The 22,734-nt window shown below is 45.5% G+C and overlaps 1 long non-coding RNA gene across 3 annotated transcripts in view; it reads left to right on the top strand.

Moving 5' to 3' along the window:
- Positions 1–22,490, top strand: part of LOC129208148 (uncharacterized) — a 30,532-nt gene extending 8,042 nt beyond the window's left edge. For 2 of the 3 annotated variants that reach the window (XR_008577688.1, XR_008577687.1), the window contains 9 exons: positions 26–310; positions 1,175–1,426; positions 1,666–1,847; positions 2,074–2,179; positions 3,826–5,917; positions 6,100–6,185; positions 8,063–8,191; positions 14,525–14,705; positions 19,861–22,490. This is a non-coding gene — a long non-coding RNA (uncharacterized LOC129208148). The remainder of the gene's footprint in view (positions 1–25; positions 311–1,174; positions 1,427–1,665; positions 1,848–2,073; positions 2,180–3,825; positions 5,918–6,099; positions 6,186–8,062; positions 8,192–14,524; positions 14,706–19,860) is intronic. The other variant, XR_008577689.1, reaches the window with a different exon arrangement.
- The last annotated feature ends 244 nt before the right edge of the window (positions 22,491–22,734 follow it).

Raw genomic sequence — 22,734 nt, 5'->3', positions numbered from 1 at the left:
GAGATATGTATGTTCTGATTTTCAGAACCTGAAGTTTTGAAAGTTAAAGCAAAAAAAAGTCTCCATTTATATTGCAAGAGCAATCAAGATTTTCTTTAAGAAGATGCCTTCCTCAAAGTTTTTATTTTAAGAACAGAGTGTTCAGAGATGAGGCTCCATGCATAGTTTTGCCATGTTTATAAAGTCGTGGAAGCATCTGGATGCAGTATGGAAACCTTCAACAAAAAACTTTTTGAAGTCTGTTTTTAACATAATCATCTGGGCTTTCTCCACTAAACTACGTTTTTATTGGATTTGGATGGAAGATGAGGTAAGAATTAAACTGACGTTGTTGAATTTAAGTATAGCGTTAAGATTGCATCGCTTTAGGGATGTTAAATTGTGTGCACTTTTCAGTCCCTAATTGCTCCTTCTACAATTGATTCACAACCATCACACGGGTGTCAAATCAACTAGAGAGCAACGTCTGTTCAATGTGCACTTAAACCAGCATTGTGGCATGCCCTTTTCCTTAAGTATCAGGGGGCAAAGAAGCAGAGTAAACTGTGTGCCTGGCCCTGAGTTTGCAATGCATCACTCATGCTTGACTTCGTTGGCATCAGTTCCTTAATTAGTGTTTGTAAAGTGAAATAGAAAGTTTTTGTTTCTGTCAAATTTTTTTCAGAAATTTAAAAAAAAATATTTCTAGTGCTCTCCAATAGCCTCATCTTTTTAACACCCTCCTTTATCTCATTATAGTCTTCAACTCTGGAAAAATCATAGCCCCTTGAGACTTAAATTAAGGAAAAACTCCTCCTCTGCTTTCAGACATTGGAATCTTTGGAAAGACACATCTGTACAGACCCGATTCATTTGCCACTAACTTTTCAGTGTTTTAAATCACTTCTAAATAACAAAAGGAAAAGTCAAATAATAATAATAAAATCTGAGGCACCATTTAGTATGCATTGTCCCAGGATGAAGAGTTTCACCCTAGTTCTGTTGCTGTGTATCTCTATTGCTGCTAAACACCAGTGTACGGAATAATGCAATGTAGCAGGGTCACAGCTGCTTAGTCTGTAAGGGGAATTACACCTCTAAGGATTTCTATAGAAGCCCTTGAAGTAAACTACTTGAAATGATACAATGAAAAAGAATGTAATAGCTATAACATTTATTTCTTCCTGTTTGCAAGGCCAAAAGAAGCTGGGGGAAAAAAAAAAGGAACACGAACAGAAGTGTACAGGAGTGTGACCATTGTTCTTCCTGTTGGGAAGTCTTCTGCTTATCGGCCCACTTCAGGATAGCTGGTGATGCCTCCTGTTCCCCGCATACACCAGCCCTTCACTGGATTCAACACAATGAGTGAGACCCTCGGCAATCAGTAGCGAAAGACTGATAACAAAGAAATCATGCCAGTTTACACCAACTCATCTTTGGTTCTACGGTTAGTCTCTGCTTTTGTTTCTTTTGAGCCAGTGCTGAAATTACTAATCAGTGAAGGCGCTAATTAGTAGGACAAAACACTTGCACGGAGCAATTCCTTGTCCGCCTTTCTGCTAGTGTTGCAGAAGGCCATGTTTTCTGTCTTACACAAGTAACACACAGGTTTGAGGTTTGAAGCGTTTTGGTTTCGTGCAATCCAGATATACTATGATGTAAGTAACTTTCAGTTGTGCTCTGCAGGGAGAAGAGATGGTCAAAGAGAAGAAACACATTCCTTGCTACAAGATGGGAAGTAACCTGGGATGCTTTCCAATGATGTTTGCCTGAAACTGAAACCAGCCAACAACTGGAGGAGAGTTCCCAGTCTCTTGAAATTCCCCCTCTTTAGTCTAGACTTAGAGAAGGTTGCTGGACTGTAACAGGTAAGGGAGACCAGAGTAAAGGTAACTGCTACCTGCAAAGCTGCTGTGGGAGAATGGCTTGCATCTCAGCTGCAAACAGGTCAGAAACTGGCGGATCAGTGCCAAGCAGCAGTCATGGGGATGGCCTGGAGGAAGCAGCTGAAAGCAAACAAACACTGGGTTTGTATTGTTTCCAAGAACTGGCTAGGACACCTCCTTATCTGTGATTTATGTATCTTGTGAATAGGCTGCTCAACTATCTGGATGAGAGGACTCACCGCCTTGGAATTAAAGCTTTTGGAAAAACAGAAGATGTGCTGGATGAGGGTAGTGTTGTCCCTCTGGCCTGGCAGGTTCGAATAGGTTGTTTTTTTTCCATTAAGAGGTGAAATTGATTATAATATTTGGAGAGAGGTGTTTGTGGAAAAATCATGATTTACTTACCATGTATGTGATGTCCTGTTGCTATGATCTCAAAAGAAGCAAACAGTTTCCTTGTCAGAAATCTCAACTCTCTTCAGCAGGCTCTGTGCCCCAAAAGCTCTGTCTGTCTTCCTCCTTATACAGGCATACCTCCTGCTTCTTCCTTTAGGCTTTCTCCTTTGCTTAGGTGCTTGAAAGATGCCTTGTCTTTATTTAGGTATGTGGTTGTCTGTGGATCTCAGTCGGGCATTACCAGCTTCCTAAGTGATTGTGTGTTTATAATATTCTGGAAGGATGGAGATTTTGCTCCGGAGTAAAACAAGATGTTTCCACTGACTTTTCTTTTGCATTTGAGTCTTTGGACTGTGTATAGTTTGGGTTTTTTTACTTTTCACCAAATGGTACATTCTTAACCCCCCGTGGACTTTAGAATAAGATTGAAAGATAGGCGCGATGAAGGATAATTGGGTTGAAACCAGTGTTTGGTTGAGGTAATGTAATGCTTCCTTCTGGCCTTGGTCTCTGAATTTATAACTGAAGGCCACGCAGTGCCTAGTGAAAAGTAGCTAAGTGTGGAGGACAAGGAAGAATGTAGCACTGAATTGCAGGAGAGAGACTATACCAGGGTGGGATAATCTGGTCCAGGTGGGAGTGCATGTGGTATCCACAGTGTCTCAGAGCACCATTATTGCGTGAGCGATGTTACATTACACTGTTGCACAAGCGGACTATGCTCGTTCATTTTAGCTCTGTTCTTAGGGCTGACAATAGCGAGAAATTTTGTGCCAACCACACCTCCCTGGGGATTTCTTGGCTGCACCAGATGATCTCCAGCAATGTGGGGGCCTCCCCTTCCTGGGGCAGCTTCTGCTTGCTCTGGCATTTCCTAGCACATTCAGGCAGCAACGAGTCTCCTTCTTTTGTGGAAGGCTCAGATGTACTGTAGATGCATGAATTAATTGTATGGCATATGTACAGCCCTCCGAGAGCTGGATTTCACTGAACCGCCATTCACCATTGTGCAGGCTTGTCAGATACTTTCTGAAATCCTTGACTAATGGAGAAAATCTTAAATGTCTTTCAGACTCAGTCTGTAGGCAGGAAGAAAAGCACATATGTAAAGAAATGACCATACCTCTTTAAATCCTGCAGTCTATAGTTTGTGACTGATTAATCTTCTGTGGTGCCACCTGGCCCTGCCTGCTGCAAGAGAAGGAAATTTGCCTTGCAATCAGAGTTGTTACGTCTATATTTCTGTCAAACCAAGTGGGACAACCTTTGAGTCTCATTGAACAGGCTGAGAGATGACTCAGTCACCAAATGCAGACTCCCAGCTGAGTTGGTCACCTTGCCCCAGTACATACAGTATTTAACACAAAGATTGATTTCTGCTGGCTCACTGGGGATTGCTTTGTTGTGTGTTGTAAAATCATGTCCTGTTAATTCCCTGACAGCTTCTATTCTCTGCTGTGCCCCATGGTGCGAGGTAGACCTTTGTTGCTTTCTAATATGTGATGAGGAATGGGCAGTTTCTAACCTAATTGCATGATCTCGGTCTCTTGCTTATCATTCCCAGGTTCCATGGGACACTTTTCCAAACATCTCATCTCTCACGTATGGCCTGCAGTGGGGGACAAGATTTTTCATAAACCCTTAGCAGCTGTGATATGTAAGACGGGATTTTTCCAAAGCACTTGCCCTATGAACTCCACTTCTCTTGAAATTAGCTGTGAATGATCTTGATTTTCTGTGGGTCAAGGTAAAAACAATAGGAGTTTTGTAAACTCCCGCAGATGCAGCCAAGATTTAGGCATTCACCATCTTGAAGTCTCTTTAGAGACAAGAGACAAAATCCCAACAAGAGACCCTAAATAAACATGAAGCTTTCCCCATTCATTTCAGCATAAAACATAGGAGTGGAGAGCTCTTATGAAGTTGCCTGAATGTTCCTGCCTCTGTTCATCCTACAAAACAGATGTAAAAAATAATCTGAACATAAGTTGATGGACTTTTCAGATAGATGAATGTGTAGTCTTGAGTTAAATGAAACTTGGCCTTGAAGGGCTTTTTGTGAATGGCCTCTGCCCTAAAGTAGAGATTGTGATGGTAGTCATAGGGGAAACAGGTTTCTGCTAAAATTATCCCCGGTAGCCACCCTGGCCCTGAAATCTGTCATTGGGCTGTAGAGTTAGATACAGAGTACAGGTCAGTATTGGTATAGGTTCAGTGGATTATTCACCAGTTCAGTGGCTCTGGTACACACAACCTGTGGTCTAGACTCCCACCAGAATTCACCCCAGGCTGACTCAGCTAGCCCAGAGGGCCATTAGGCATGTCTGACTGGACCTAGTTCTTGGAGAAAGACTGAACTTCAGTTTCACTGCTCCTGGGGCCTGCTCCTTGAGTCCCAACTAGAAAATGTTGTGTCCCCTCAAAGATGTAATACAGCTTTTTCCTGTAGCTGATAAAAATAATTCAGTATCCTCAATATCACCTGGCTTGGCAAAACACTGAAGTTTGAGTGAAAACTCCATTAAAACCAACTTTTCTTTAAGTTCTTCATCTCCTAGAGGTACCACTGTAATGACTCCAGCTGTCTAAGCATGCAGAGTAGAGCTGCCGCTCCCTGTGTGTGTGCAATGTGTGTTCCTGGCTCCGCACGTCTGGGTGGTAAAAATAGCAATATTTTAAATCTATTGGAAATATTAACGGCTTAATTATCATCTGCTTTGGAGCTTTTTTCAGCCGAGACTAAGGAGATACGAAGAATTTGGCTGCTGTTCTCTGCGCCTGCACCACCCAGCCATAATGAGAGCTAAAACAACTCGGTGGCTACTGTATTTTTAGTGGCCCCTCTGGCAGGAAGAGATTAGAGGGAATGGAGCTACTTCAATAGCCCCTTGTTCCAGGCATCTGTCTGTCCCCAGCAGACCCCTTGGCTGTGCATAGCTGTTGTAAGAGCTAGCTTTATATGTCAGAGGGAAAGTAAAATTTATTTATAGGCAGTCTGAGCGGCACATTATTCAGGGCTAGGTTGTTGACTCATGCCCATCTGATATCGTTTAAAGGGTTAGATATTGCCAGTGAACAAAAAATAAGTGCTGTTACTCCCTTCTGGTCAATAGAATTAACTGTTCTTAAGCTGACATTGGTTTTTACGGCAGAAGAAGCATTGTGTCTCAAGGGTCCTGTTATAAATATATACACTTCTGAAAAGGTGCTAATCTGGATTTCCTTGGGATTATGGTGATGGAGTCGGAAATATGAGGGCAGCAAAACCGGCAGAGCGCCTTCAGCTCTGTCGCATACGTTCATCTCTATTAAAAGGACCTGCAGAAATCAAGGAGGATGGAGACAAAAGGCAGCTCTACTAACACCAAGGCTTCCTCCTTTTCCATGGCAGAGTCTTGTAAAGGCCCTTCCCTCCTCCTCTTCATCCCAGCCTGTCTCAGGAGTGTTCTCTTTGTTAAATAGAAACTGCTCTGTTTCCTGTCTGTCTTGAGCCGTTGGCTTTTGGTGTCTGTTTTCAAGCCCTGAATCACTCTCTGGGGATGCAAGCTGGAAAGCTGATGGGAACTGATTGCCTATCAGCAGCTGAGATGCAATTCTTGGCTTCACTCTTCTTGGGAATCACAGTGTGCAGACCTGGACAGCATCACGCGCATAGCGTAAGAGACCAAGCACCTCTCGTGGGCTGAGTGCATGAAATCCTGAGGCAAATGCTTATTGCAACCTTCAGGGCACGAGGGAGGTGGGAGGGAAAAACATCAGCTCATAAAGCTTTGCTTGCTGGCTCAGGAGCAGGGAAAGAAGTAAAAAAAAAAAAAAAGTAGTTCCTTTTCTTTTTTAGGTCACAGCTGAAATTTACCCTGAGATATTTAACACTGAAGTGGAGGAAAAAGCTGAAAAACTAGGAGAGTAACTGCTTGAAAACTGGTGAGCCAAATGTCTTTTTCCAAAGAGAAGGATGCAGGATTTGCTTGGTGTAAGGTCACACTTATCAACAAGATCCTTGTCTTTCCTTCCCACAGCTGGGATAAACCGAGGTCAAAGCTGCAGACATCCTGCTTGAAATGTAACATAAAGGGGAGATGCAATAGGCAGGTGGGAAAAACGGGCTGTGGAACATGCTTCCAAAATACACCTTATGCTGCTTCCACTGTGAAACCAGAGAAGCAGCCTCAGTAGATGAGAGAATGAGGAGACAGAGCTGAACTCCTCACAGCTGTGTTAATTCCTTTTGCTGCCCCACAAGTCCCAGCATGATGGCCATCTTCTCCCTTTGAAGGGATGCTAATAGCCGCTCTGCAGAGTGGGTGTACCCTTTGGCTCTGAGTGGTGGCAATGCTACCTTGATTGTACTGTTACAATCAATGCTAATTGACACCAAAAGATGCTTTGCCTGTGGAACAGTTTTTCTATATCATGATAATAATAGCCATCTCAGAAATATTCCTGGAAAGGTTTGTTTTTCTCCCAAATGAGAATGGAGGCAGAGAATAGCACTCAATACCCTAGTCAATCCTAACCCTTCATGGGATCTGGAAAACCTCCTTTAAAGTGCTACTGTGTCTCACTAGATGCATAAAGCAAAATTTAATCTGCTGCTCCTCAGGTTAGCACTGAATATACTGGGCTGTGCTCCTTCTAACTAGGAAGCTTATCCTGGGCCTGAAGAAAACCCGTTCCCTGATATAGATAAATTCCTTTCTGATAAAAACACATTTCCTTTTTCTGACAAAACAAGATTTTTCATGAGCTGAGTGGGAGAAAACTCATCCAGAAACACACAGCAAGAAAGCACATCACAAGAATATAGGTGAAATAGTCATCAACAGTTAGAATAGTCTCTTGGAGAGGGGCCTGCAACAGCAAAAAAAGCTGCTGTATTTGTGATATGTTGATTAATGATGTGCTAATATCTGAAACATGTCTGTAATAACTAATTGGTTTAAAAAAAAAACCTAAGCAGAGCCAGGATCACCTTTGGGCTGAAAGGGCACGTAGAGTTTGCCAGCAAGGCAGACATTAGGATCGTACCCAGCAGATCTGGGAAATCACAGCCATGGTTCAGCAAAGCCCAGAAAGCACATGTCTAACCCTACCCTTCCTCCAAAAAACTTGTGATATATATAGACAAGACAGAGCAAAAGAAATATTGCTGCCATTGGAGAAAGGGGGAAAGATTAAGTGAGTTGGCCACGTCAGGCAGGAGGCCCGTGTCGGAGCCAGGAGCTGAAATCACCTCTCCTGAGGACAGGCTTTAATGTTGTTGCCAAAGGCAGGCTCCCCTCTAATCAAGAGCTGACCTCCCTGCGGCTCCCTGTGCGAGATGCCCCTGCTCTGCAGGACCTGCCACTTGGATCCAGTTTCTCTTATCTTTTTTGCTTGTCTGCCCTCGGTCAGCTTTCTGAGTAGACCATGCTAGAATAAGCAGTGAAAGGCTGTGAGAGGGCTTTTCTTTTTTGGGGGGAAAAAAAAAACCTGAACAACCAAACCAAACAAAAACCCAAAAGGCAAAACACCACCAAGAATCTTCTGAGGTTGTTTTTAACCCAAACCCCCAGAAAAGTTTAATGCCTTGGTGGAGGACTAGGTTGTGCAGTGGGGACCAAAAGGTGGGGAGGAGAAGGGAGAACAGGGATTAACTCTGTGGCATGTTGTAAGCAGAGCCCAGTGTAGAGCAGGGACTGCCAGGATCACTCTGCAAAGCCAGGGGGAAGTGGATGAAAGCTCAGCGCTGACTGCAGGCGGGAGGGACGGAGTTAACCCAAACCAGAATTTCACCTCTTTGCTCTTCTGCTCCCTCTTAGGAAGTTCTTGGACTCGTAGAAAGGAGCTGGTTTTACAGAAACAGAGGTGACCCCGGGAGTTGGAGGGGCTGCTGGGACAGACTGCCTGCTGAAAGCCCTACCCAGAGGCTGCTCCCTGGAGTAGAGGAGGTGAGTGAGCAGGTTGAGCCAACGCTGCTCTTTGAGGAGCATGTCAGCAGCAGACGTGTGAAGCATGCTGAGCAGCAGCAGAGACCACAGGGCGGCCATGCCTGAGCAAGCTCGGCTGTGTTCAGTAGGAGGGCTGGGCTCAGGCCCCTGGCAGTGAAACGGGTGCAGATCTGCACCCTGTACAAGCAAGCAGGTTTCGATACGTCGGTAACAGACCCCATTCACAGACCGATTGGCAAGAGCAAGAGGCAGAAGGAGCAGCGTGAAGGGAACTAATTTAAAAGTGAACATTTTCAGAGAACCTAGTCCAGTCCACCCTGCCCAAGACATTCACCTTTCAGACAGATGCTTTTCAGTGGGGGTGCAGTCCCTGCCTAGTTGCATTTGCCCAATCTCTGACCTTTTAGGCCAGTGGGAAGAGTCCCAGGCAGTCAGCAGGCTTGGGAAAAAGCCCTAAATGACAGAGAAGATTAGACTTTGGGATCTTTGAACTGTTATTGCTGTTTGACTCATGGCTGTGGGTATTTTCCTCTGTGTGCAGCTGTTGGGAGAACTGGGGGTGGCTACTAGGAGATGATTGAATACATGTGACATCCCTGAGGTAAAAGAGTTCTGTGGTGAGGCCTTAAAATGTTATGGCAATCCTAACAACCAGCAGCTCTGACAGGCATTGCTGTCTCGCAGGACTGTATCTGGGGGAGCAGACATTGGCTCTGTTGTGAAATTCCTTGAGTTATTTGTGCAGTAATAGCACCCACCGCGCCCAGTGTTATGTGAGCAAGGTCAAAGGGATGGTCTGTTGCCCCCAAGAAACTTACTGCTTGCAAAAGAATAAGAAATAGAACTAAAGGGGCTGGTGCAAGTTTGAAATCCTGAAAGAAACAGGAGGTTTGGTCGAATGTGGGTGCTGAAAGCCAGGCTCCTCTAGCTGCTTTTAGGTGTCTTGTCAGATGGAGCTGGCTTTCCAGGAAGGGTTTTAATGAGTTGAAAAGGAGCTTATCTAGCTCCAGAAGTTAGGACTGAGGGTGACTGCATCCTTGTCAGCAGAGTCCTCTATCTATCAGAGAAAGAGGCGCTTAGCCTCTGACTGCTGCCGGGCTGCAGCTAAGGAAGCTGCATGGCCGTGCTGCTCGCAGCTGCTGGCTCCTCTCTCTTGCCAACTCTGCTTCTAAGAGGGGTCAGAGTCAGGGCAACAGTCAAAGTGCCAGGGAAAACTTTCAGCGATGATAGCTGTAGCTTCTCCTCCATCTGCAAAGCTGAAGATGGAGAGAGACCAAAAAAAAGTCTGAAACCCCACAATGATGATGATAATCCCCAATTCCCTTGTAGTCGCTCATCTCACCCCACCCTTTATTTTCATGTCCAGCAGCAAAATGTTTCCCCAGCATTGCTGGCACCCTTAGTGGGAGAGATCCGGTGCAGGAGTTGTGCTGGGGGTCAGGCAGAGAGATAGTGTGAAGGGCTGGGATGCTGGGTTTCTTTCAGGACAGTGAGTTGAGATCATTGCTCTGCCAGAGGCTTTTCCACGTGACCCTAAGCCTGCCTTTTAAACCCCTCTCTGCCTCAATTCTCCAGCAATTAAATGGGATAGTACTTTTCTCTTTAGCTGCTTGGATTGTAAACTCTTTATGGCAGAGGCTGTTCCTTCTTATGCTTGTGTACATCTAGCATGCCTGGTCCGGGCTGTAGCTGCCCCTTTTTAATGAGGGGGAATGAGCACATCTCCTCGTCTCTCTCTGCTCGGGATCAGCCAGTTCTTCCCCTTTGGGTTTTCTATCAGAGCAGTTGCACCGGGGTCAAGAAGACAAGATTTGACTCTAATAAATTGTGCATGCTGTTAAGTGTGAAAGCACAGTGTGTGTTGTAGCAGTGTGAAGCAACCCTGAACTTCACACAAATCCATTGCCTGTGCTGGAGGGGACCACAGTAGTTTCTCCAACGTATGTCTAAACAGCGTTGCTGCACATCACAAATTAGCCAGGCACATTTGCAAAATAAAACAATGAATGGGGCAGTGTCTGCTCAGAGGGGGAGGTCCCTGAAGGTTGTGTCTCAGCCCACAGCATGCCTTGGTCCAGGCTGTGTGTATGCTGAGCAGCTGGGTCCCTCTGGACCGCTGGGCTCTCACTAGCAGAGCTGGCCATAGGACTCTGAACAGGTGTTGCAAATTTTACTCCTTTTTTTTTAAAAACAAACAGGGCAAGACCATCTGTTATGCTCTGAGGTCATTAATGATTTCCAGGATTGCCAGGAAACAGAAAATACTTTTGCAGCATACAATGCGTAGAATAAACAAGTAATATACATACATATGTGAGAAAACAGACCAGGGTGTAGTATTTTATGAAATATTACAGTGGAGTGGCTTCCAGTGGTTTTGCATTAGGAAGCCGCACAGCTGTTTCAAGCTGTTGAGCGCTTGGGGAGATGATGTGTCTTTGCATGACAAAGGCAAATCAAATGTAGTTGACTACCTCTTTCTTTGTGTGCCACGCAGGGGTGCCTTCCAGCTCCTTGCTCAGACAGGGGATAGGACTGCCTCTGCCTGCAGCAGAGGATCTCGGAGGCGTTGCTGTGTCACTCAAACCTACCTCTTATCTGGAGGTCTTGGTGTTTTGGGCTGTAGCCCAAAAATCCAAATGAGAGCCCTCTGAAGCCAGTGGGAATTCATCCAAGAAATGCTCAAGGGTTTGCCTTGGATTTCATTTGCTTTCTGTAAATCTGACCCAAAGCCAGTGGAATGACTCTGCTTTGGGATACTCATGCTGTCCCTTTGAGGAGTGTTTCAGAGGTTAGGAAGAACTTGCTTCCAGACAGGAAGCAGGGGCCTACCAGGAGCACATGGGGTTCCACGGACTTAATCACCCCTGAAGCCTTAACAAAACACTGGTATGGAGCAAGACTGCTTAGCGCTGCCGTTAGGTGCTCACGTACAAATCATCCACTGCCCGTGCGTGGTCGGGGGCAGGCTGTGATGTGCTCTGCTCGCGCGGTTTTGCAACTGGCCATCAACATCTGTTCTCAAGGAAGCTGTTGACATCTCTGGGACAGGCAGGATCAGGCTGTGTTCCTTAATCAGTTACCAGGAGTCTGACTCAAGTGGGAGGCAAAAAGGCTTGTGATAAAAATGACTGGATGCTTCATTTGCAGCCAAGAAAGGGAACTTAGTTTTCCTAGGCTGGCGTGGGTTTCCTATGCTTTGACAGTAGAGCTTTTTGTCTTGACACTATCAAAACATTTCATTTTTATGTGCTACTTTGCCTTTTTGATAGAGATCCTTTTATTAGAATATGACTTCAGTATGCTATATACCGTGTTGGTTTTATAGTATATTAATAGTCTGTTCTATATTTTTTTACTGTTATTGCAACAAAGTATTTCTACATCATTGAAAAGGGGAGGTTTTGTGTTATCAGGGAAAAAAATCAGCAGTGCTAAAGTGAACTATACTGGTATTTCTGGGATTTTTAATAATTCAATGCGATTTTTATTTAATTTGCCTTATTCCTTCTAGGAACTTATGCGAAAATATTGGGGCTTTCCAGAGAAAAAGACTTACACTTGCCAGCCCTCCCAAGTGTGATTCTTTTTGCAGAGATAAGGATGCATTCATTTCACTAGTGCGAGAGTCCCTTTATAAACCTATTTCATGATCCATGTGATCTGGCAATAAAACCTGCAGTAATTTGACATTACTGCTTTCATATTGGTTATTAAATGTACCTGAATTACAACAGCACCCAGGGGCTTTAACTCCCTGCCTAGGGTGATTGCATAAAATAGCCAAGAAATATATTGTTAATCCTCCTATTTTACATCTGGGGAATTTGGGAATGGAGAGATGAATTATTTTCCGATGGTTGTGCAGGGAATCAGAGGGAGATGAAACCATGAACTCCCAGGACTCCCACGTAGCAAGAAAACCCCCAGCAGGTACTACCTGTGTTTCCCATTCTGTCTTGCTGATGGTTTCTCCAGATCCCAACCTTCTGTAGTGAGAGACCTTGTAAAGCTCTTCCGTGAGCCACCACTCTGTCCTGTTGTTTAAAACTTTGCTGTGTCCTTGAGGAAACAGTTTTCTTCCCTCTCTTGAAACTTGTGGTATCTTCAGCTGTAGCATCACAGGAAATCAATCAATATGATCCTGCATAAAATTTTCTCAACAGCTTCATCCCATCCAAAATTCATATTATTCTGAAGGTTATCCCAAGAGCAATGTTTAATACATGCATGTTTTTGAATTTGCTCAGACTTAGTGGCTTACTGGCGTTGTTCCAAACTTCAAAGCTAAACTTGGAAGTAATAAAGTGCTTAAACAGATTATTGCTGTTTGACGGTCCTACTCAGGTAGGTAAGTGCATCTTTGCGCTGTATGTATGGCCTTTAATCCAGTTCATCCAAAAGATAGCCTGATTTCACTGCCAGCAAACTTTTTTGCTCTATCTGGGTGAAACTGGATGAAATGGTGAGGACCGGCCAGTCAGATTGCAACACAAGGGCTGGGGTTGCAATATTTGCGTCATGCTGAAGTAGGAATCCGGTGCAACGGAGTCTGGCTTGAAGCGGAGACTGCAACTCCTGCCTGCTCTGGAGACTTGCCTACAGTCCTGTGTAAGGAATTAGAGGCCGTTACTCAGTAGATGCACAACACTCCTAAGTGCTTTAGGACAGCTTTACACACAGGGTGATTGGAGACAGACTACCCTGCAGCGTGATTTGTTGGGGTTTATGGATTTCAAAGTGTTCTAATCGCATTTTAAACAGCTATTCCTTTCTTCAAGGAAACCTGCCTCAGGCTTTCCTAGTTTAAATTCCAGATTCCCATGGAAATCCAGGAGTCTGGGGACACTTTGGGCTGAATTATGCTTTGCGATGTCTTGCCTTTGTTCAGAAACGTTAGATGGTACATGTAAACCAAATGCTGAAGTAAAAGATCTTAGGAAAGGGTTTGCCTTTAGTTTTGTTTACAAGATGAGAAATATAGTCCAGCCTCCAGCCTTTCATGGTGTTGCAGTTACCCAGGCTTAGAATAAACAATCTGTTAAGATAACATGATAGCATGCAGCTTGCCAGGGGTCTGCTTCATTCAAGTCTCACCTACCAAATGCTTGGGCCAGGCCAGCTCCATTCTTTATGTATTTTTTTTTAGCATTCTGTGAGCTTTCTAGGAAAAAAGTTTCCTGTTACAAGGTCCTGTAACCAAATATAGTTCTGACTCCTACACTAACAACACTTTTGATGTGCTGTTCAAAGCAAATCCATCAAAGCAGGATACTGTTAATAAAACTCAGGAGAAACGAGAGGTCAAGTGACGTGAGTAAATAGACCTTTCAGTCTCTTTGGAGCTCCTATTCAAAGCCAAGAGGAATTTATCCTGACAGAAACACTAGTTTTAGCTTGGAGATTGCTCTTTGAACCAGAAAGAACTACTTCATGCTGGTGAATTGCACAAAGACATTTATCCTCATCTTTCCAGTGCTCCCAAATGTATCCAGGGACAACTTCTATTTTTTTATATACTTTCCATCAAAAGAAATAAACCCCAAACCAGTATATTTAAACCTTTGGTGTCCTCTAGACTTGTGGCAGCATTTTAGTCTGTCAGTAGCAGAATCATTTGTAACATGAGGTGAATTGGCACTGTTTATCACATAATAAAAACTTACATGGGACAGTTCTTGAGGTAATACAAGCTCTCTCATCTGGGCAGTAGGGAAATCCAGTGAATTTAAAAGAACTTCAGCTGGTGAAAACTGGTTCTTCCTGAAGTCTGCCTACTTTCACCTGGCAGCCTTCTGAGAGAGTGTGGAGATATATTTTGTGGCACCTGCGGCTTCCTACAGAGGTGAATGTCAGTCAGTACATCAGTCCTAGACCTTTTCTGTTGTTTCTTAGGTTCATACATCATGTCTGAATGGAGTCCAAGGTATTTAATCTGAGGAAGAGGTGTTTACACGGGATGGCAGCTGGCCAGGGCGATCTTTACCGAAGGAACCTCTGTTTCCAGAAACCCAGCAGGTTTTATTGGGGTTTTTTTCCCCAGAGAGAATTCCATGATAGCGCTTTCTTTTTGCACAGTACTTCTAGCTGACTTTCCACCCTCCCCTTCACATAACTGAGATAATGCCAGCGTGCAAAATACCCCATGTCTTGCAGAAAACTTATGCCCCGGACATTTTATATGGGAGTCACACGTGTGAGGTTCTTCTCTGGAGGAGCTGCTGCCTGCCTTTGGGATGTCTGCCCTGTGTATTTGGTAGCGGCTAGGACTTGACCCACTGGGCTGGCTTCTTCTCTTCTGCGAGGTTTTGACTGGCTGTATCTCTGTCGTAGTTTCAGATGGGTGGCACCAAGATGGACATCTGCCTTAAGTGATGAGGAGAGCCGCACGCAGCAGAACCCATCTGAACCCAACAGCAAGGACCTGCCACACTCCTGCTTAATCCAGGACATTGTGGGAAGCCGTTTGCGGATGCTGTTACACGCTTATTTTCACCCCGATGGGAAACCAGAGGTAAGGAAGATGACTGTGGCTGAAAACTTTGTTTCACGTGGCCCACCCGGCCCTGTGGTTTGTCTCTCCACCTCTTGTCATTCAATAGCCCTGTCAGTGTGGAGACCACCAGTGGTGATGGAGACGTGGTTAATTCTTGGCAAAGATATTTTTCATGTAGCCACAACCCCAGAGCACCCCTGTACTGCTCACTGCTCCCTGCCGCTTCCTGCCTGCTCCCAGTGTCCAGAAGTGACCTCGCAGGGACCATTTGCAGGTTTTTCAGGCCTTCAGCAAGGTTATCCAGAAATGGGAGAACTTTAGTGAAAAAAAAACCCAAAAAGCCCGTCTCTGCAAATTTGGCTTTGTCTCAAAGTCTTGTATCTAACTGAAATACCTTGGCACGGGCACTGTGTGGGCTGTCAGCCCTGCAAAATACATATTGTGTGCAAGCTTCTGTGTGCCCTGAAACCTCAAATCCTGCTATTTCCATGTGACCTGAACTTATAATTTCTGCCAAGGGAGATTGAATTGAGAGAAGCCTGCAGCGTTCTTCAGGGATAAAAAAGAGCATATTGGGAAACCTGAGCTGGCCCCAAGCCTGTTGGATGTCCAGTTGAATACTTGCTGATGGGAAGATAGTATGTGGGATATACTCTGTGGGGACTTTCTCCTTTCTTTCCTCTCCTTTGGCTCTGTGCCTTTTGCTAGGAATTTATATCACTGTCATCCTGGTGATATTCTTGCCTCATTCCTCCCTTGACTAACAGATGTGATGATCAGACTCTCACAGAGCAAGAAGTCTTGCCCTGGTTTGGCTCAGGACCTAACCAGTCACTGTTCCCAGCCCCTGCGTGGATTTCTGTGCCTGCAGATGCCTACAGCTCTTGCAGACGTATGAGCAGCCCTGTGAACCAGTTACTTCCCCAGGTCCAAGGGGCTTCCCTTTCCTCCAACTGACTCATGGCCTACGTGGGTAGAGGCCCTTTCTTCCAGAACGCTCCCAAAGACATTGGACATGTTTCAAGAAAGGGCAAAAGTCATTTGGAAATTACTGTATTGTTGAGATAAAATGTAAAAAATTGCAAAGTGGGGTTTGCCTTCCCATGGGAACAGCAGGCTGGCTTAAATATACATCCCTCCCACCTATCTTTGGACAGACTAACTCACCCTGCATGGCTGCTTATCTCTGCCTGAGTCCTGCATGCTTAAGTGGGCATTTAACTTCTAGGAACTTTGTAGGATGCTATATTATCTTAATTTCTCTTTTCAAAGGAGCTTGGTGCACTTAGCAAATTAACGTTCAGAAAGACTGGACCATAGCCTCAGCTTAGCACGATGCACAGAGAAGTAAAGAGCATTAGAAGCTTTCTCAGGCTCTTTTTCGGCTCCTGATCTCAGCGAGTGAGGTTGGAAAGAAAACACCCGCTGCTGAGGTGAATGCATGGGTGATGAGTGGCCAGGGAAACTCGACATCCCTAGTCCTGCTCTGGGGGGAGCCTCTACCTGTGCTTCCCCTGGTTTGTGAAACTCCAAACTTAAAGTCTTCAGTTACACTGCAAAAAGTCCCAGTTATGTCTGTGAGAAGTCCCAGAAGTGCCAATGTATTTACCTCTTAGGGGTCTTCCCACTGTCAAGGCAGGATAAAGTGACCCTACTTCCCTGGTATGTCTGTGGGTTGGTAGTAGCTTGCCTAGCTGCTGAGCAGCTGGTTTGTGCTTTAATGCTGTACAAGAATAGAGTAAAACATGTAAAACTTATGGCTTTAAGCCAGGCAAAATTATCTGGGCGCGTATGAATGAGGCTTGCAAATTTTGGTTAACGTTGTGTGTACCTGAAGGCAGGGTTTGGGTTTAAAGATCAGTTTTCCACAATGCTGAGTGAGGGGAGGCTAATTTTAACAAAGATATTTTTCCCATAATTTTTCATATTTCTGTGACTGTACATCCCTGTTTACTTAAAGTACAGCCCTCACCACAGTTATTACATCACGAACTTAATATCTCTCCCTGGGAAAAGAAACACTTTTGAGGAAAAAAGAAAAGGGAAGAAAAAAAGAAAAAGAAGGAAGTGTTCGAAGCGGTTCAGAAAGCCTCAGATTCCTCCAGGGTCCCCAGCTGTGCTGTATGTTGTCCCAGCTGAACACCAGATATTTCCGCTCTGCACATTAATGCATTCAAAGAGAAATCAAAGCGGCTCTCTTGAGTGTGCTTTGGGCCAAGTCTGTATGTCCTACCTCAAAACAGCCCTGATCTTTATGGTTACAGCCCTTTATTATTCCCCCCTCATAGGCCTGGGGCTGAACACAAGCTCTCTGGAGCTCGTTACGGCTACCTGCCCATCGGCGTGTGAAGTGATAGGCAAGTCTTCAGCTACTTCATGGTCCCGGTGGCCTGGAAGCCACATCCTCTGCTAGACCATTTCTGGTGCTGCAGCAATCTCTCCTTCCCTGTTGAGGGGAAGAACAGCAGCGTTTCTCTGACGCTCTCATTGCCGTCGCATGTCCGCTTGCTATTGCTCTCCACAGAGGTGCCTCCTCTGGAGGCCCGTGTTGGTGGTGGCCCAGACGTACCCCTGCCATTGTGTTATTTATTGTCCCTCAGCCTTCGGTGGGATGGGTGGGAGTTTTGTGTCCCTGTTGAAGGACTGTTTCTCTGTATGCTGAGCCCTGTGATTGCTTGCTTAGGTGATACGTTACGCAGCTCAGAACAAAGCCATGCTGCTTACCAGCTAGTAAATGATTCAAAACAGTATTTCACATCTTCACAATAATTGTTTGCTCCGACTATGAAAAAGATTGTTCCAAAATCAGTCCTCGCATCTGCCTTTCTGTTTGTAACTGCTCTAAGCATCCATCACTGAGTGCAAAGGAGATGGGGAGAGATCTGCTGAAAATCTGCTGTGGACAGTGGAGTGCGTTGTGTAAGGGCTCTGTCCCTCATCTGTGTCAAATTGCATAAATCAGTGTTGGCCAGAAGTGGTGAAATAACAGCTCACTTCCTAAAATGGAAATATCCCCATATGTTGTTCCTGGCAGAGGACTGCTCTCGGGGGCAAGATCAGCAAGCGGGGATGGTAGTGACTGCAGCATGCCCCTTGCTGCTGCCGGCCCCCATGGTGCTCGAGGGAAGAACAGCACTATTTGCTGTAGATCTGATAAGTAGCAGGGGACTTCGCACCCTATAAAATCCCCTTAATTTAACTGTACCTGCCAATAAATCAAGTTTAACCTAAATAGTGCATCTTTCTTGAAAAGAAGATAGTATTGTCTAGGATCCAACCTCTGCCGGTTAATCTGTCATTGCTCACATTGCTCTGAATCTCCCTAGGGCTTAACAAATGTTTTGGACGTGTTATTAGTACAACAAATTAAAATGGGAATTTGGAAAATCCTATACTGGGAATTTATTTGCACAGTTTAGCCTCAAAAGACTGTTTTTTAATGGTGGAGAGCAGTCAAGGGTCCATGACTGGTAGGTGACAGTGGAAAAAACCCAAATATACCATAGAACTCCTCACCCTGGGAACAATCCATTGAGGCCAGAGGAGCAGCTAGCCTCTCTGCTTGGGATCCCAAGGCTGCAGATCTGTTTTGATTTTAGTTTTAACTATTCTCGCCATTTTTTGCCCTGCCTCCCAAGGCTTTGGGCAACCTGCCCTACCTGAGGCCCAAAGTGCCAGTCATGTTCTGCTGTCACAGTTTTTGTCTCTTATTTTTTCCTTAGATGGCTGCAGCAGGATCATATCATGAAGGTATTTACAGATAACATATTTAGCCAGATAGCATATTTGTTTAGCAGTGGCTCTGGACACTAGTTCCTTCCAGATGTCCATGAAGCTGGCAGAATGTCTTGCCCACAGCTGTCTATCAATTGTGCAGTCTCTGCCTTGCCAGAGCTTGTGGACTGCATTTGTCTTGATGTTGCTTCCAATGTATCTGACCATTTTTATCCATTTAAGGACTGGGGACTTGAATTGCTTGTCCTTCCTTGTGAAGTTCCCCATAATTTAACCATCTGACCACTACAAGCTCTTATTTTGTAGTTAACATCTCTCTACATTCATCCCCCCGTTATGATTTTGCCCAGACTCTCATCTCTCCAGAATTTTCTCTCCCCTATGAATTTTCTTCCCAAAAACTCCTTTTAGGTATCTGTGGACCTGTTCTCTCCGCTTCCTGGAGCCCTTTGGCAAAACTCATCTCTCTTGTGATGCATCGGGCGGAGTTTCACTGGTTGCCTCTGCAACTAGCCCAGCTTGGCATTTCACGTGTTTGTCAGCCCTGCTCTGGCCTGCTTTGTATCGCCCACCTCTTGCATCCCCATGGCTCAGTGGAGATCTTCAAGACCTTCAAAGAAGGTCTGCAAAAATCAGTTTTTCTACAGAATTGATGAAAATTGCATCCAGTCTACAGCTTCTGTCCATAACTTAGTTTCAAAACCAAATCTGGCACCAGCGCAGCCAAAGCTGTCATGCTTCCACGCAGATGTTCCCGCTGGGGTGTTGGGCATGACTGTGCAACTAAACCAGAGCTAGTTAGCAAGTCACCGAGCTTCATCGTTCTGTTGCATGGTCCTCATTTGCTCCTGTCCTGAATGTGTGAGCAAAATACAAACAGATCAGAAGAGATGCAGATCTAATCCAGGTCTGGCTGCTGCTAGCAGGGCGCATGCAGGCAGCAGCAGCAGGGATGTCAGGATCAGTAAAGAGCGCATGCCTGCTTTCACGTTATTGTTCCACTTATTTTAAAATCGGGGACAGGTATTTGGTCCAGCAAAAAAACCCCCATGGTGGAGTTATTCATGTACATCCGACCATGATTACTGAAATTATGAGTTAACACGTTACGTGTCTCTAGATGTAGATACATACGCACACATTATATGAAGTCAGCGTGGTTCTTCAGCAGACAAAAGGGGCAAAGTCTTGCCCTGATTCATGCAACGAACATTTGCAGCCGTGTCTTCCAGCACAACCACCCAGCCAAGCTGGGCATGGAGCTGGAGGGTGGAGGAGTGAGGTTTAGTTTTGGGAGACCTGAACGTCGGCTGCCCTTGCTCCACGGCAGACTTCCATCCACTGGTTCAGATGGTGTCAGCAGTCGAACTAGGAATTTCTGCTTTAAAAACAAGGGAAGCACTTAATGGGTTTTTCTTTGCTTGTTTTTTTCTTTCAGAAATAGGAAAAATGAGAGTGAAAGCCATAGCAGTCACTAGGATTGTGGAGCTGCCCACTTTTAATACACGGCTCGCAGGTCTGGGGTCTGCCCTGAAGTCCCAGCTCGTGGGGAGTCTGCAGTCCCCCTGGGGAAGGATTCACAGGCAAGCTTCAGTATGAAAACCCTAACACCCGTGGGAATGAGTGAAATAAAGATGACACAAATTTTTCTTTAGAAATCCCAACTTCTAAAGTAACATCAGGATTTTCCTGAGGTTTGACTCATGGTTTGTTCTTTTTTTTTTTTTTTTTTTGGAAAGGCTACAGCTTCCCGAGGGGTGATGGCAAGGCTGGGGTATGAGAGCAGGGGGAGACAAGGTCTCCAGCATTGGCTGCTCTGGGGAGGGAGTATCGTTTCTGTGAGACAGAGCTCAGCTCTTGCATGTTTGGGAAATACTTGATAACACAAACTTCTTTTCAGAGTCTTTACCTTGTGGGTTTTCCTGTTCACTCATTGGCCTGACAGCTTAAGTTTTATGGAATGGGAGGGTCCTTTTATTTAACTGAGAAGGTGACAGAGTTGCTAATGCTGCCTTGCCTAGGGTAAATTCCAGGGTAAATGCCTCTAGCTCTTTAGCTCTGGGCTGGGATTCAGTCCATCGACTAGCTTCGAACGTGGTTGTTCTCATTTCTGCCCTCCTTGGCACAGGAGGGACATAGGCCATGACTAAACTTTTCTGGCTTCGGTGCCAGCACAATCGTGTGAGAGGTTCAGGGGCTGAAGAAAATGCTGAAGAATCACATCTGAAATTGAGTTTTTTGCATGTCAGGCTGCAGAAGAAAATGAGCAACCTCAGGCAAAATTCAGGCAAAAGCTGTTACTCTTTGGCAGGCTGAAAACCATCCAGTGCTTTCCAGAATTGTTCAGAAGCAGCAGCAAGAGCAAATGCATAGGGGATTTGCAGCCTTTCTTCTGGGCTGGCCCAGAAACCTCTGCCCTGATCTGTTGGCCCCGGCTGGCCCGTTGCTGGAGGGTGACAGCCCCGGGAGATGCAGATGGGCGGTTGTTTAAGGACTGGCACAGTGTGCCCAGGTCAGCTGTGTGTTCTCAGAGCTGCTTGGTCAACAAACTCTGTATATACGCATGTGTGTGTATATATATATATTAAAAATACAGCACTTATACACATTCTTTTCAGAAACAATGCTGCAGGCTAGAGGCACTGACAGTGGTCACTCTCCCTTACAGCAATTAGCAAAGGCATGTCTCAGTGCTGTCAGTGAAGCTGATTTTTTTTTCTTCTGCTTCTATTAATAAGGCTGGCTTTGGCCTAGAGTATAATTTCACTCACCGTATGTGGTTTTCTTTTCTGTCCTGGGATGGAAGTGGGGAGTTGCTGTTTGGACAGTACTGGAGCACCCCAAACCCAGTGCAGAAACCCACCTGGATGACAGAGACAGTCCTGCTGCAACAACCTGCAGTCTAAGTCTGGGCTCGGACCCTTGTTATGGACTTAGCCCAGCTGCAACATTGAAAAGAAAAATAAAAAAGTGCCCTGCTGTCTTTTCTCCCTGGTAATGCACACATGTGGGATAGGGTACCCTGAGAGAAGCCAAGCTGCTGATCTCCTTTCTGTACCCAGAGAGGGATGCTGGGGAATGCTGAGGCACTGAGACAAGTGTGTCCTCACTTGCAGGCAGCACCCCGATGGCTTTCCTAGGACTGACTTCCCCTGAGCTCTTCCAAAGACCTTTTGGAGATGCCTGGAGGCACGTGTGGTGCACACCAGCAGTCCTTGGCCCTGGCCCAGGACCTCTCTGCCTTTTCTTCCTGTTTTCCTACAAACCGATGGAAGGCTTGTAAAAAATGCAGTCCCGGGGCTTTCGTGTTAAACCATGTCACACCTCTGCTGCTTCCAGTGGCTTGGCTCTAGCTGAGCTCAGCTCAGGCCGCAGCAAATGCTGCAGAAAGCTTCCCTGGCTTTGCTGAAAGAGAAGGCAAAGCGGGCCGGTGAGAGGCTGAGCGTCACCTCATGTCTTAGTCCAACATTAATCTCAAAAGAAGTGAAAAAAGCAAAGGAGCCATAAGGTGCTATAACAGCAGTTAGTACATAAGGTACTGGTGGCTTAAACCAAGGACTTGACATTGCTGCACTGCAGTGGGATGGTGGAGGGTGGCAAAGCCTGAGGCAGGGGTTTATACACCTCTCCAAAAGCCTCAGGACAGAGGAGGAGAGAAGAGCATCCTCTCCTGCCAAGAGTGCAGAGGCTGCCTGTGTGGGTCTAAGCGGAGGTACAGAGCCATGTGGAGGAGACACCACGTGCTTAGATCGATCTAGACTTGGGCATCTCGCTTTTTGCTCTTTTCCTTCTCTTTTTGTCCTGTCTCTAAGCACGAGAGCCTGATCCTCCACCACCGGTGTGAGCAAGGGTTGTGGTGTCCTGCATCAGCAAGAAGGCCAAGGGAAACCCCGAAACCCCAACACCTGAGCACTGTTGTTATTGCCTGCACTTGCTGAGACAAACTGTTAAAAGCTGTAAGTGAAAGGCGTCTCTGGGGAGAGGCTTTCAGCTAGCATATAAATCAAAAGTTCACCTAACTTTTTCCTCTCCCATTTGTGCCAGTGTTCTAATTCTGTTTGATTTGGCAGCCTGTATTCATTTTCAGAGTATTAAAGAACTGAATTAAATAATTGAATCTTTTCCATTGCAGATTTTGTTCCCTGGCTCATTGCTGGGTTCGGACGGGGATGGGGACTAGCTACTTCTCTCAACAATAAAAATACACAGCAAACGGTGGGCTGGCTTCTCGGTGATCAGCCTGGCTGACTGATACTCATTTTCCCATTCCTTGTGTGCCCGAGAGTGACGTACCCCAGGTTTGGGGGTTCTA

This window comes from Grus americana, chromosome 6, assembly GCF_028858705.1.
Source record: "Grus americana isolate bGruAme1 chromosome 6, bGruAme1.mat, whole genome shotgun sequence".
NCBI classification, from domain to species: Eukaryota; Metazoa; Chordata; class Aves; order Gruiformes; family Gruidae; genus Grus; species Grus americana.
This window is presented reverse-complemented; position numbering and strand designations above follow the sequence as displayed.